We start from the raw sequence: 13,098 nt of genomic DNA on the forward strand, positions 1-13,098 counted from the left end.
ATATTTCTCTATTTTGTGAGGTCATATTTGGTATGAATGATGCTCCCCATCTTTTGTCTCATTATATGTCGATTCTTCATACATTACACTGGCTCATGGGACTGTTTTTTTTTTGGAATTCTACATATATGTCCAATATGCAACTTTTTCCTCATGGCTTCTATGTAACAGATCTGTCTAGGATACATATATCCTTTCTCCAGGAGGTCTTGAGCCAATCTTCTCTTTTCAGATCAGATGCCCACATATTTATAGTGCTGTAAATTTCTATTTTTTGGATGAATATAATATAACTATATAGCTTTTTTTTTTCGTGCTGAAAAAGATAAACCAGATTGCTAACCAAGCAAAATCAACATCTATAACAAAATCAATATCCAAAATCCATAACAAAAGAGTGGGCCTCAAAAAAAATATAAAAATATGAAAATAAGTTGGGGCTTATTTTCTTCATCCCTTAAGCTGTTCAGCCTAGCGAACTTCATCAAAATCAGACAATCAATCAATCTGGTGAAATTAAAATCAAACAATCAATCAATCCGGTGAAATGGCCGCGAGTCCGAACAACAGATGCCCGCGAAATCTTCGGTTCTCATCAGACCGCCTATTGCAGTCTTGACTGTGGCTACCTTCAGCCCCGGCAGAGACTTGAAGAGACTAGATTATTTCACCAGGCATCGCCCTGCAAGAGGGCGTTGGAGCTCTGTAATCCCGGACAATGGTGTCGGGTTCGAATCCCAGGAAACGACGTCGCCCTAGGTAGGTTGTATGGGGCAGGATAAGTTGAAGCAAAAATTGGTGGAGGCGTCCAAGCACAGGACTGAGAAGAAGACCCCGGCGAAGGGTAAGCTGTCGAAGCTGCGGAAATTTATCTTTGGCAGCCCTGGGGAAGGAAATTGTGAGGAGGGCAGGGAAGGTTGTAGGGCGGCTTACCCTAATCTGGGGCAATTTAAACAGTACGCCTCAGGGTCATATGATGTTAGATACAACGACATCTTTGGTCGTCCACAGTCTGGATGGCTTTCTGATTAATGAGAATATTGGGTTTTTGTTAGAAGGTTGAGAGTAAAGTTTGTTTTTCTGGTTCAATTTTACCGGATATGTTTGAACTTTTTGATAAGGTTTTACAGTGTGGATGGTTTTTTTTAATGAAAATATTGGTATTCAGGTTAGTAACTCTAGTGAAGTCTGAGTGGTTTTTTTAGTGAAAATATTTGGATTCAGGTTATTAACTCTAGTAAATTCGGTTAAGTAGTTTTAGTGGTTTGGAGCGCAGTTTGGTTTTCCATTTACCCGGTCCAATTCCAAAAGAAATGTTTAGCTTTTTGATAAAGCTAAAAAAGTAAGTAAATATGTTAGAATTGAAGGCCCCAGTTTCCAAGTGAGAGCAGATTTATTTAGGTTCCATGTAATCAAATTTTAAGCAAGGAAGTCATGCATTAAGATACTTGTCAATGTACTTGTAAAGCATGACCATGAATAATGATGGGTGGTTGGTATTTTTTTATGAAAAATATTTTGCATGTTAAATTTTTTGGGTTGAAAATAAGAAGTATTTTCTTTTGGATTGTCTTGCTCTTATTCATATCTATTTTAATTTTCAAAAAAGTTGTCATACTGTCAATCTCCTTCACTTGTTAAGTCAACAAAACTATGGTGATATGTGAACTCTTCTCTCTCTACTTTCTCAAGGTGTGATGGACCATAAGTGCTACTTTTTGGAAATTTTTCTTGTTTGTTTTTTGGACTAATTTGTCTAAAATCCGATAGAGATTCATTGAAATCGCAAGTTTAATAGGTGAACTTTTTACAATTGAAGTGCCCCAGAGGTTTTTGAGAGTGTGAATCCATATATTCAGTGAAAAAACCAGTTTAAAAAACACAAATCAACATTTGGTTACAAATTTTATCCCTGGATTCCAACCAGAAATCCTTGAGAAACTCCAAAAAATCGCACTTGAAAACTACTCATTAGAATTAGTAAACAATCCATATATGTAGTCAAAAAACTAGCTTAAGCAACATAAATCAATATTTGATCACAATTTTTTTCGCTGGATTCCAGCTAGAAATCCGCCATAAACTCTAAAAAGCCTTGCTTATAGACAATTCCTGTCTCAATAGAGTTGTCTATAAGTGAGACTTTTTGAAAAGTTTTCCGGTTTATTTTCTGATTTAATTTGTCTAGAATTTGGTAGGGATTCATTGAAATCACAAGTTTGATGGGTGAAATTTTCACAATTGAAGTACCTCAAGGGTTTTTTAGGGTGTTGGATCCATATATGCAGTGAAAAAACCAGTTTAAACAACATAAATCAATATTTGATGACAAGTTTTTTCGTCGGATTACGGTATAGAATTCGCTAGAAACTCCAAAAATTCTCACTTATAGATAACTCCTTTCTCAATTGAGTTGTCTATAAGTGAGACTTTTTGAAAAGTTTTCTAGTTTATTTTCCAATTTAATTTGTCTGGAATCTAACAAAGATTCATTGAAATCACAAGTTTGATGGGTGACCTCTTCAAAATCGAAGTGCCTTGGGGGTTTTTGAGGGTGCTAAATTCATATATGGAGTCAAAAGCCCAATTTAAGCAACATAAATCAATATTTGATGATAAAAATTTTGTTGGATTCTGACGATAAATCCACTAGAAACTCCAAAAAGCATCACTTATAGACAAATCCTTTCTCAATCGTGTTATTTATAAGTGACACTTTTTGGAAAAAAGAAGATAGTTTATTTTTCGATTTAATTTGTCTAGAATCTGGCAAGGATTCAATGAAATCACAAGTTTGATGGGTTAACTCTTCACAATTAAAGTGCCTAAAGGGTTTTTGAGGGTGTTGAATTCATATATGCAGTAAAAAAACCAATTTAAACAATAGAAATCAATATTTTGTCACAATTTTTTTCGCTGGATTTCGGCCATAAATCTGCCAAAAATCCAAAAACTCTCACTTATAGACATCTCCTTTCTCCATCGAGTTGTCTATAGTTGAGTCTTTTTGAAAAAAAATCTGGTTTCTTTTCCGATTCAACGTGTCTAGAATCTGACAGGGATTGATTGAAATCACAAGTTTGATGGGTGAACTCTTCACAATCGAAGTGCCTCAGTGGTTTTTGAGGGTGTTGAATCCATATATGCAGTCAAAAAACTAGTTTAAACAATAGAAATCAATATTTGATCACGATTTTTTTGTTGGATTCCGACCAGAAATCCGCCAAAAACTCCTAAAAAACTCACTTATAGACAACTCATTTCTCAATCGAGTTGTTTATAAGTGAGACTTTTCGAAAAGTTTTCCAGTGTATTTTCCAATTTAATTTGTCTAGAATCCGACAGGGATTCATTGAAATCACAAGTTTGATGGGTGAACTCTTCACAATCAAAGTGCCTCAGGGGTTTTTGAGGGTGTTGAATCCATATATGTAATAAGAAAACTAGTTTAAACAACACAAATCAATATTTGATCACAATTTTTTTCGTCGGATTCCGGCTAGAAATTCGTTTCAATTCAAATTTTCCTAAAGATTTAAGCAATTTAGGTCCTTTGTTTAATCCATAATTCATATATATAAAGTTTATAGTTGGACAAGTTATAATGTAGATTTTCAAGAAATTTGTTTGGGACAACAAACAATTAACAAATGTCTAAATTGCAAAATAATAGGAAAAAATATTTTAACTTGGATTGTAGACAACATTGAGGCAAAAGGAGAACTAGTGTTATATTGATTGCATGACAATCACAAAAAAATAAGAAAAAAATTGTAAACTGGATTGTAGATAACATTAAGGTAAAAGGAGAACTAGTGTGATATTGATTGCATGACAAGGGGGATATAAGGAGGGGAACTAGTGCGATATTGACTACATCATTTATATGAATGACAATCTTGATAAATGCATTCTAGAGAGAAATATTGATATCACCAATATAAACACTTCTAGCATAGGATATGGGACTCTCTTAGTTGGGAATTGGGACTTGTTATCTTTGACTTCTATTCAGGTCTAAATGACCTTCTGTATTATGAGTTGTCTGGGACATTCATTAGGAAATTAAGCATAATTTATGATCTTGGGCTATGGAATAGGCTCTTTCCATTGTATTTCAATTTAGTTCTATCAAACTTACTAGGTTAAGATTAGATCTTGAGAACAAGTGTAATCATTGTACTTGATATCATAGGGCACAAACTTTAGGTTCCTTTTTGTATTTTTGTTGTCTTGACTATATAAGCATGATGGGCTTGAAGGTCTCGAGAAATAGATTAAAGAAAAATGGTTTGAGTAATAATATTACAATCCATCTTAATAGTCTTTGCACTTGTTGCTTAAATTTATGGAAACCAAGTGTTCTACAAGAGGTTGATGATGGCTAGAAGATATTTAGGAAGCGTATAATACTTAGACATGCTTGTCTAATAGAGAGACAAGTTAGACTAAAAACTATATTGAATTGTTTCCAAAAATTCTATATTGAATTGTTTCCAAAAAGTTTAACATGAAAACAAAAGGTCACTTTGGATTGTTTTGATAAAAATAACTTTCTATATCCTATATAACAAAAGCATTGTGGATAACCATGTTGGAGTCATGATTGTCGTTACACCAAAACCTGCAGGTGTTAGTAAACAGACATATCACTAGATTTAAGCACATGCCACGAAAAATACGAGGAGCGTTGGATCATCCTTCTACACCTCCATTAACAGGGAGCACAACCATCTCCCCCCCCCTCCCCCCCCCAACGCGAGCCAAGTGTGTTTCAAACTCGAGACCTTTGGCTCTGATACCACTTGTCGGAGTCATGATTGCCGTTATTCCAAAATCCGCAGGTGTTAGTAAACGGACATATCGCTAGATTTAAGCACATGCCACGAAACACACGGGGAGTGTTGGATCATCCTTCTACACCGCCATTAACGGGGAGCACAACAAACCATGGAATAGATTATCATCACATTGAATGTTAATAATGAATTTGCATAATATAAATTGAGATTCACAATGCTTCAACATATAACTACCCATTGAAACCCAAGAACATAATATCTTGTAAAGTATATATAATTTTTGTATTTCCAAGTTTCTATATCATAAAATAGGAAAACAATTGCTAAAAAATTATAACCATTTTTGCATTGAGAAGAGAAATTTGCATCAATGTGTATTAGTTGTCAATAAATTTTGGAGCAAAAGTCTCCTAGCCTACAAAAGCATATTTTAATAATAAAAAACACCATTACAAGCTAAATTGTCATAACAAAAGGCTTGAAAAGATGGCACACGTAAGCATCAGATCATTATACCATCTGTAAAAAAAAATCAAATAAAAATACACAATGAATGGAAACTTTCAAAATGTAAGCTATATAAATATGATATCCAAATTCAAATAGTGATTGCCTACTTAAAATTATTGAATGTGTATAAGAACCTCAACATAAAATAAACATATTTTTATGATATTTTGAATAGTTTCTCTCCCTCTGCACCCTTCAACTTAAAAAAAGAAAAAGAAAAGAAAAGTGGATCTATTGATTGTAAGTTAATTATCAAATCATATTTGCAAATATAACAAAATTGAACTTATTAGCAAATAGAAAAAAATTGAACTTATTAGTTGTTTGGTTATACAACTATATTAACAAATGAAATGAAACTAAAACTATTATTTACTTGACTATTTAGCTATAGTATTTTTAGCATGATGAAAATATCTAATATGATTTTGGAGGTTCAAAACCATGCCCATTATTTTTTCTCCATGTCATGGCTACTTAAATATTGTTTTTGGTATTTTGAAAGGCATTCCTGAAAACTAAATTCAAATCAAGACAAAAGTCTTGAATTTTTTATGATTGTTCTTTTTCTTGTCATTGTTTTGCATCGTGTATATATGTATACCATTTGTTACTATTTAAGGCTAAAAACATGTTTAAGCACATATGGTAGGTGCCTTGGGTGAGGCTAGGGTGGGAGGAGCGGGGTGATTTGTGGTGGTGTTAGTGCACCTAAGAGGGACTAAATTATTAGCCTAGGAAAAGCCACAAACAACCAAGCTAAGGTGTATGCAATGCTACAACAAATCAAACAAGCATTAGCCCTGAGTATCAAATAATTGATTATTTTGAGAGATCCAACCCTTATCCTCATCAATCATCTACACTCAAGCACCTTCCCTTTAGAGTCTATACTAAGTTTGATATTTTAAAAGGATCCATTTAGTTCTTGAATCCATCTTGTAATTTCAAGCCTCCATGTCCTACCACAAAAATATCATAGGGTTGATGCTCTAGCAAACCTAGCCATTAGGAAAAGACACAATTCAAATTAATAAGAGGGAGTTCCACATCCCAATCCCCTGATCATGGGGCATATAACATTAGTATGATCCCATCAGTTGGAAATGATTAACAGTAGTCACAAGAACCACTTGGAACTCACAAGCATACACCACCTGGTGGTATAGTGGTCTTTATGGAGAATTAACATGATGCTCTTACATACAAAAGAATACATAGGCTCACCAATTCCTTCCTTACCTCACTTCAAGAATATGGGTTCACACCCAATGTATCTAGAAAACCTCAAGTGAGCATTGCATTATGATGATCCCTCTGCAACTTAAATATCCCACTTTGTCAAGTTTCGTGGATGCCTTTGCCCCAATTCCCTCTTCAAATTTTGGGGAGCTAGGCCATTTATGTTAGATGCTCCTATTGTTCAACTTAATCCTCTAGACAACCTCTTTGTGAACACGAGCTTCATAAAGTTTGTTAGTAGGTTTAATGTTGTGTGTGGGGCATGGAATCATACAACTAGGAATGATGACATGGGGCTAGGTGGTCAAGAAGAAGACAAGGTATTGCTTACCACTTAAATCTCTAATCTATAGGATATTATGGCCCATATCCAACAACAACACTCTCAACTAGTAGTTGAGTGGTCCTCTGCCATGGATATATTGATAAAATAGAGACAACAACTCTAAAGGGTGAATGATTAAATCAGTGCACTTGTAAAGAGCATATTCTAATATTATTGTCCATTTACCTGGTTCCATTTCAAGTGATATGTTTGGCCCCTTTTTATAAGGCTTCACAATCTAGGTGGCTTTTTGATTAATGAGAATATTATGGTTTGAGTTAGTAGCTTGGATGGTTGGAAGGACAATTTGTTTTTTTATTTACGTAGTTCAATTCCAAGGGATATGTTTGACCCCTTTTAATAAAGCTTCATCATCCCAATGACTTTTTGATTAATGAAAATATTTTGATTTAGGTTAGTAGTTCGAATCGTTGAAAGCACAATCTATTTTTCTATATACCTAATTCAATTCTAAGAAATATATTTAACATCTTTTAATAAAACTCAAAAAGTAAACAAAAATATTAAAATCCAAAATGTCATTTTCCAAATAATAATGGATTTGTTTAAGTTACTTGTAATCAAAACTTAAATATAAAATTATAAATATAAAAAATATGCGTTAAAAAAATTATAATTGGAATTGTAAAACATAACTATAATTCATGGTTAGTAATAAAATCTATTTTACATATTAAATCTCATGTTAAAATATATACTATATAATAATTATTATTATCATATTTATTTTAATTTTATTATTTTTTCCATTATTAAAAGAATCCTAAAGGATCGTAAAATATAAATTTCTTTCCTATTAAAAAGAACTTCAATTAAAATAAGGCTAATAAGCTTATTTTCATGTATTGAAAAAATCCAATCATAATGTGGAAAGTCCATAAAAATCCATATACAATGACCTCATAAGCCACGTGGCAATACATTTATATAGTTCATGTGGCACATAATGATTTAATGAAACACGATAGTTCATGTGGTACATAATGATTTAATGAAACACGTGGCAATACACATATAGAGTTCATGTGGAACACAATGTCTAATAAACCACGTGGCAACACACTAACACATGCTTTTGAGGGTGGAGCTTTCTTATGAGGCTTATTTTCGAATCAACACAAAAATAACTTTTAAGCGTTCTAAATCCTTTATTTTTCGCCACAAAGTTTCAAAGCCACCCAAAGATGCCATTTCTATCTTGGCAAATTCTATATATGCATCTCATAGACAAACCAGTGGGGCATAAGAAAAATGGACTTAGTACTTATTTTAGTGTTTACCAGGTTAAATATAGTATAAATATAGTATAGAAAGGAAGAAAATTATTTTAGTGTTTATGAAGTTAAATATAGTTTATAGGATGTATTGTTTTTTCATTTGGTTGATGTATTCGGTCTTTTTCTTGTGAAGCCTCACAATAAATACTCTTAACCTCTCAATAAATCCCTCGCTAAATAAATTATCTCAAGAGAGCTGCCAGAATATCTGCATAACTTTCCCTGTTGTATTTGAAGGCCTCACATTTTAAAATGAAATGCTTTTCTATTTCCATTTTTGCGGAAAAACAAAAAATACATTCTTTCCTCCCACACTTTTGGCTTTTTCCAAAGGCCTCGCATTTTATAATGAAATGCTTTTTTGTTTCCATTTTTGCGGAAAAAACAAAAAATACACTCTTTCCTCCCACACTTTTGGCTTTTTCCAATGCCCTGTTTCACAACGGAGTTGATGAGAATTAGTCCTTAACTGAGCAATAAGAATTTTGGCTCTCCCAGAAATATTAACCTCCATGCAGGTTTTTTTCATAATTATGAGTGAGATTAAACACTTCAATATAATATTTTTTCTTTCTCTGGGTCTTTATTCCAAATACACTTGTGTAACTTATCCATAACAATTTTTTTTATCTCTTTATAATTTATAAGACACGTGTTCAAGCAAATATGCCATTTAATAAATTATTTATTATTTAGTTACATATAAATATTTTTTTAATATACCATATGTCATTTAAAATAACCTTAAACCATTTAAAATATATACGAATAAACTTATTACATACACGTAAATTTACCATATTGTAAAAAAAATAAAAAAATTAACAATTCAAACCTTAATCGGATCGGAAAATCTACTTTAAAGACTTATCATACTTGTACACACGTGCGGTGAGATGAAGTGTTCAAACCCATCATATATTCCAATAGGATGGTAAAGAAAAGACACTGTTTTCAAACCCATCATAAATTCCAAGAGGTTGGTAAAGAAAATAAAAGTTCCGTAGATGTTTGAAATCGGTATAGATGGTTGAATCTTAATTTTAAATAGTGTAGTCTAATTAATAGATAAAATAAATATAAGGATTTATTTATTTATTTTTTTCTTCATTTAATATTAATTAAAATTTAATAGATTTTTTTTTAATTAAGTTTAAGTTATTTAATATATAGAATTTGAGTTTTTCATGATGTTGAATTTATTTATACATTCAAAAATATATTTTAAATGACAAGAAAGCACAGTGAGTGTTTTGGGGTTTTTTGATGTTGTTAAATTCATTTATTCTTTCAAAAATATATTTTAAACAAAAAAGATCACAATCTTGTTTGAAATTGTATCACTAGATTTCTATGAAAAATACCATTTCATCTATCAGTTAGACAGTGCCATTGTAAATATTTTAAATTTTAAAATTAATTTAAATAATAATAATTAATAAATTTTTATAAGCAGAAAAATTCTAATCAAATTTTAATTTAAATAAAGGTAAAATTAATGGATAATGGCTTTGTATCTTATGTTAGGTCCTCATTTGATGCATGGTGTGGTTCTATCATAATAGATAAATGTAAAAATAATTTTGTAGGCTAAACTACCTATGAGGTGTAAACCAATTGGTTTATGTGGGGTTTAGTTCCCACAAGGTCTCAAGATCAAAACCTCATGGGGAGGAGTTGAATATGTAAACCACATTTTGGGTAATTATCACAATCATTTTATAATTGTATTAGATAAATGTGAAAAAATGAACACGTTCATTGATAATAAATAGGTCGATTTAGAATGCAATGAAGTTCATATTGAAAATGTATTAGATAAAGCACAAGGAATAATTGCCATTTGATGTAGGCATATTGGAAATTCCATATGTTGATGTAGAGGATAGATGAGAATGTGATTAAATCTTTCATTGTTGACCACAAAATGATGATAAAGTTCATATTGAAAATGTATTAGATAAAGCATAAGGAATAATTGCCATTTGATGTAGGCATATTGGAAATTCCATATGTTGATGTAGAGGATAGATGAGAATGTGATTAAATCTTTCATTGTTGACCACAAAATGAAGATAAAAAAATAGATAGATCCATGCCATTTGACGATGAAAGCACAAGGAATCATTGCCATTTGATGATGTAGGCACAATGAATCATTTGAACTGGATAGAACACCCTATGCACTCATCATATATTCCATTTTCTATTTTGGTAACTAGCACAATCATTTTATAATTATATTACATAAATGTGAAAAATTGAACACACCCAGTGATAATAAATACATGGATTTAGAATGCAATGAAGTTAATATTGAAAATTCCATGTGTTGATGTAGAGGATAGATGAGAATGTGCTTACATCTTTCATTGTTGACCACAAAATTAAGATTTATGATTAAAAAAGAGAGAGCTCATTCCTAGCAAGAGTGTTGATGATCACCTGAACTAGATCAAACTCCCCACATACCCATGGTCCATGCCATTTGACATGAGAACACCCATGATCACCTAAATCAAATCAAACTCTCCGCATTCTCGTACATGGTCCATGCCATTTGACATGAGAGCACCCATGATCACCTAAATAAAATCAAACTCTCCATATTCTCATACCTAAATAAAATCAAACTCTTCACATTCTCATGATCCATTTTATTTTATTTTATTATTATTATACTAAAGGAATCAACAACTATGTCAGGCTCATACTCTCATGACATGGATGGTGTTGATTCCACATCTACCACTATAACCCCTAGGAAAATCACACATTGCTCACAAGAGGGGATTTGAACCTTGAATCACATACTTCATATAATATTTCATATCAAGGCAATAACCAATTAAATTGCAAGCAATCCATAAATTTTGTTATTTAATAATTGATACTAACTTTATTAAGTAAATGTAAAAAGGTAATTTCACATATTTCATTAAAATTGGAATTATACCGTGGATCTAGAATATTTTTACTTTAATTAGATTGAGTTTTTCCAAAATGAGGATTTAGAAAATTACTTATTTCACTACTTTGAATAGATATATTCCTTATTTTTCTCATAAAATTATCATAATAAACTATGTAACACAAATTTATATAAACTTGTAGAAGAAAATATTTCATGTCTTAATGAATAATAAGAAGTTATTGTTAATTATTATTATTCATTTTTCAATTAATTAGTAATATTTGTAATTTACTAATAATTATTATGATAAAGAATAATTATTATTAACTATTAATAATAATTTCCTAATTATTATTAAGTAATTTATAAATTAATAAATTATTATTAAATAACTAAGCAACTAATTAATTAATTTAATTTAATTATTTAATAATTAAATAAGTATTGAGGGTTGATTTTTCACCTAGTTGATCAAGAGAGGTCTATGACCTTCTACAAGACCTATATATTCAAGATCTTCTCATTCTTGGGGACTCCATATTATTATCCATCATTTGATCTACAATATAACCATTTTTTTAATATAAAATTATCATGATAAACTATATAAAACAAATTTATATAAACTTGCACAAAGATACAATTATTATGATAAATGATATAAAACAAAATTATATAAACTTGCACAAACAAGTCTTTGACATCTTAATCTTGGACTCACTTAGATTCTAATAATACTTATTGTTTGCATTAAAATAATGATTAATATTATTTTATAACAATAATATTCTATATGTTAGTATTATTAACCAATTTAATTATAATTTGATATAGTAAATACTACACTATGTGTTGAGTTACTATTCTAGTAGAAGATTGGCAAAGTATCCATAAAATTTATTTAATTATAAAATTATAATAGTGATATGCTTGTTATCATACCAATTTTAATTTTAGGTATTGTTATTAGTAAAAATTTTTTGTTGATTACCATATTTTATTATATTAGGAGGTCGATAGCATTTTATAATTGGCAAGAGGGAATTTTATTTAAGATTCATATTTTTTTAGACATGTTTTCGGCATAAGGACATCAAAAATTCATTTGCCAATTTTCGATGTGATTATCGCCGAAAACATGTCTCAAAAACTTGATGTAGATCACAGAATCCTAAATTCAAAGATTCATATTATGTTAAGGCTCATATTAAAGACTCATAATTTTATATTAGGCTCATATTAAATATATTCTTTTAACAATCAAAACCAATTACAAAATATAGATTATAACAACATAATTTATGGCTATTAGTATTTTTTATTGTTTTATATTAATTTAAAGTTAAGTTGATCAAAGATTACATAACAAATAGTAAATGATGCAAAAAATTCACATATAAAAAAGTTACATAATAATATTAATAATAATCAATGGTTGATACTATTATTAACCTACATTTTAGTTATATTTTGATATCACAATCAAAACCAATTATAAAATAGAGATTATAGCAACATAATTTATGTCTATCAATAATTTTTATTGTTTTTTATTTATTTAAAGTTAATTTGATCAATGATTACCTAACGAGTAATAAATTATGCAACAACAAAAAATTCTCATATAAAACTATATAATGATGTTAATAATAATCAATGGTTGATATTATTATTAACCTACATTTTAGTTATATTTTGATATTATAGCAACTATTCTATCTAGATTGACTTATTATAGTAAGTCTAGGAGATGACACCATTTTAGAGTGTCGGATCTATAAAACTATTGAATGACATAATACCATTTTTTGTGATTGTTATAATTTACAACAATTTCAATTATTGTTATAGTAACTTATTTTGTTTATGTTGAGATTTAAGGAAATACAGAATCCATATATCATATCCTCTTCATCAAAGCATATCTTTCTCCCATTTAAGTCATGATATCAATATCTTATGTATAAGAAGATGTTAAATAACATGGAAGACAAGAGGTTTTATGAG

General features: G+C 30.3%; 1 pseudogene; it reads left to right on the plus strand.

Moving 5' to 3' along the window:
- The first annotated feature begins 570 nt into the window (after positions 1–570).
- LOC149265075 (uncharacterized) lies at positions 571–1,032 on the plus strand (annotated as a pseudogene).
- The last annotated feature ends 12,066 nt before the right edge of the window (positions 1,033–13,098 follow it).

The sequence above is a fragment of the Pinus tabuliformis genome, chromosome 6 (genome assembly GCF_031772625.1).
Source record: "Pinus tabuliformis cultivar Carrire ecotype Pingquan chromosome 6, CPIR1, whole genome shotgun sequence".
Taxonomy (NCBI): Eukaryota; Viridiplantae; Streptophyta; class Pinopsida; order Pinales; family Pinaceae; genus Pinus; species Pinus tabuliformis.